This window comes from Dipodomys ordii, unplaced genomic scaffold (assembly GCF_000151885.1).
Source record: "Dipodomys ordii isolate 6190 unplaced genomic scaffold, Dord_2.0 Scaffold66, whole genome shotgun sequence".
NCBI lineage: Eukaryota > Metazoa > Chordata > Mammalia > Rodentia > Heteromyidae > Dipodomys > Dipodomys ordii.
In genome coordinates, this window is record NW_012267282.1 from 751,376 (window position 1) to 755,082 (window position 3,707).

Sequence of the window (3,707 nt, forward strand, 5' to 3'; positions counted from 1 at the left end):
CTCGGCCGGCCCGGCCCCGGGTGCGCACGCGAGCGTCCAGCCCGGCCTCGGCGAGGTGTCAGAGCTTAGGCCCAGGGGCGTTCCTGGACGGCGTCTGGAGGTAAGGCCTGTGGACGAGGACGCGGTCGCCCGCACAGCTGCGTCGCCGCATTCTCGGGGTCCCCGGGCTGTGCGCGTGCGTGTGCGCGTGGCCGGGCCGTGGACGGAGGGAACCCGGCGTGGCCGGGCGGCCTTCGGACCTGCTGTGATGCCCCGCCGAGGCAGGAAGCAGCAAGAAGGCTCCTGGACTTACCACCTCGGGAACCGAAGTAAATAAACCTGATAAATAACCAGCTCTCAGGGCTCTTGTGTCTTAAAGCTGCCGTTGCTGGGCCCCTGAATCACCAGGAGCAAGGTCAGAACTAGGCCTCCAGACTTTCCATCTTTGTGTTTGCTTTTTGTTGTCGTGGGTTGTGGGGCTTGAACTCAGGGCCTCGGTGCTGTTCCTGAGCTCTCTTCCCCAAGGCTGGTACTCTACCATTGAGCCACAGCCCCACTTCAATTTCATGGTGATTAAATAAAAGTCTCGACCTGCAATCCTCAGATCTCAGCCTCCCGAGTAGCAGGTTACAGGTATGAGCCACCGGTACCTGCTGTATTTATGTCATTGTCTAGAGCCATAAAGATGCCTTAGCTGCTTCAGTTACCTGGATGCGGCCCTAGCATCCAGGAAGGGCTAGAGCTCCCCCTCCCCACCCCCAGCCATTACACACATTACTGAAACATTCTACCACCCCAAACACAACAGTCTTAATTATACACACCTTCTCACCCACTGCCTCCTAAGACAAATGGCTGTACCCCTGCCGACAGCCCAGGATTGAAGTGCTGTCTTTTTGTCTTTCCAGGACACTGCCCCTCACCTTGCCTCTTTATTGGCATGCAGGGTAAGTGGCTGGCCCTGACGTGCGGAACTCCTGGAGTTTGGACCTGGGGGCATCTGAGACCTTAGTTTCACTGTGAAGACAGATGTTAGCAGGTTTTAGAAAATTGAGCAATAATCAGCTCCTATCAAACGTTGCACTTCTGGTTTAACCTGTCTTTGTTGGACAGGTTCCTCACAAAGGTTTAACTCAGTCTTCCCTTGGTCATTGTGGCTTCATGTCCATCATTGGCCATTTCGTTCAGTGGCAGAAGACATGGGGACCCCTTAGCACAAGGTGGGTGTTGAGCTGTGGTTTTGGTTCCTGCATTGTTCTCTCCATAAGCAGAGTATTCTTTTACTATCAGAAGAACAAAGATGAGAAATTGCCAACTAGCAACATGTAAACATGTAATTACTATATTGCCACACAAAAGAGTCTATGGATCTGAACAAGCTGTATTAAAAAATAACTCCATTTTGTGGAACAGTTTACCAGCTGAGAGACCAGCCCACAGCAAGCGTTTCCCCAGGCTGGTGGGAACCCTGGAGGGCCTCTCTGTTCCCTGGGGATTAAGAATGTCATGCTATAGCCTTTTGGAATTGGACTTGTGTGTTCTTACCGCCAGGGCCAGGATTTGACTCGATGTGATGGGTGGCTCTTCTGCTGCACCCTGATAGCTGAGTCTTCATGGATAAACCAGCGAGGTCAGCACAGAGCTGTTCTTTCTTCTCCCTTTGCCAGCTGTACAGATGCTGTGTCAAGGCATCACCGGTCACATTTCATTCCTCTCCACACTGACCGGATGTCATTTCTTGCTCCAGCTGGAATGGAGTGGGAACTGTTTAGTCTTAGTAGAGACATTGTGATGTGTTTGGGATTGGACATTCCCTGATGGCCATCTCTGTATGTTCACTGACAAGGACCAGGACTGCCTTCCATCTCCTCCTCTTGGGCCTCACTGCCTCTCCTTGTTAGACTCTGTGGTGGATCTCTGCACACATCTACCTCGAGTGTAAACTTGTGTGGTAAAGGGGACTTTTTATGTGGCTCAGTTGAGGGGTTTTTTTTTTGGTCCGGTTGTGGGGCCTGAACTCTGGGCCTGGGCGCTGTCCCTCAGCTCTTCAGCTCAAGGCTAGCGCTCTAGCGCTAGAGCCAGAGTGCCACTTCCGACTTTTTTCTTTTTTTGCTTATGTGGTGCTGAGGAATCAAACCCAGGGCCTCGAGCATGCAAGGCAAGCGCTCTACCACTGAGCCACCTTCCCAGCCCATCAGTTGAGGGTTTTAAGCTGGGGAGATAGTCCTGACTTATCCAAGGGCCCAAGGCCATCACCGTTTTTACCAAGGGAGTAAGAGACTCAAGAGAGAAGGTCACCTGAATTTGGAGACTGAAGTCTGCAAGGTGTGCGCTTCTGGATGTTAAACAAGGCAAGAAATGGATTCTCAACTGGGATTGTGGTTCAAATGGTAGAGTGCACTGAGTTCAAGCTCTAGCAACACCAAAAAACAACCCCAAAAGAATAAAGCAAATTGGAAGAGCAGGCCATATGGAAGTTTCATGAATATTAAACAAGCAGAAGAGTTTACTAGCCACTTGGGGAATGCATCATAATGGCCAGTCAGCACAAGGGGGGAAAGGGAATGCCTGCGGCCCAAAGCACCACTGCAGGGGAAATGCCACGGCTGGCGGGCAGTGCCCCAGAACCGAAGTGCGGAAGTGACAGTTCTGCCCCTAGCTTACATGCAGTTGGTGCACCTCTTTGTCTGTGCAGGCTGGCAGCGTTCCTACCTTCTTAGATTATGTGCAGGCCTGGGTTTCTTAGTCTCAGAAAAATCCTGCCTGGTGACACAGGTCCAGGGTAGTGGACAAAACAAACTAAAAGACTCAGCCTGGGGTCAAGTGGCTCAAGTGACTTAGTTGAATCTCCAGTACTGCAAAAAAAAAAAAAAAAAGTTAACATGTCTTTAACATTTATCCTCAAAAAGTAGCAGTACAAGGATTTCTATCATAACAGCATCCTTTGTAAAGAAATTGTGAAATTGTTTAACTAGGGATCCAGGTGGACCCATTACAACAATGAGACATACAAGTCCTTATGTCAAAAACGAACTTTACAACTTTGGTTGGGGGGGGGAGGGTTGGGAGGGGAGGATGGGAAGGGAGGGGGAAACAAAGGAGGCTACAATGCTTGATAAGAAATATGCTCATTATCTTGCCCATGTAATTGTAACCCCTCTGTACAGTATTTTCACAATAAAAAAAAAGAAAATTGTGGAGACACTCTGAGTGTGGAAAGTTGGGGATGCATTGATGAATTATTAGATCTCACCCTTGTAGCATACCAAACAGGCGTTAAAACAGTGCGATAATGTGCCCAAGGACATTGGAACACATCTAAACAAGGATATTCATCATGGTGCTGTTTGTAATAAAAGGCAGAGATAAATATCTGCGGATGGAAATTACTTATGTAAATTATAGGGCACCAATTCAATGGGACACTGCGGCCATTAAAAATAATGAGGATGCTATGAAGGTACCCACATGGAAGAATCATGTAAAGTATAAATGAATGCGTGTGTGTGTGAGTGAGATTTGTAGGTACCCAATCATGGGCCCTTCCTGGAGTACAAGGTGGGTCATGGCCTGGCTGGTGTGATCTGGTCACGGCATGGGCAGAGGGCAGGAGCCTTCCTGTCTGTCCTTTGCCTTTGCAGGCCCGGGCCGTCAGGTTCCAGAGATGCTGCCTGCTGCCTCCAGTGTACCATCCGTCAGACACACGCAGTGCAAGAGATTGGGAGTCC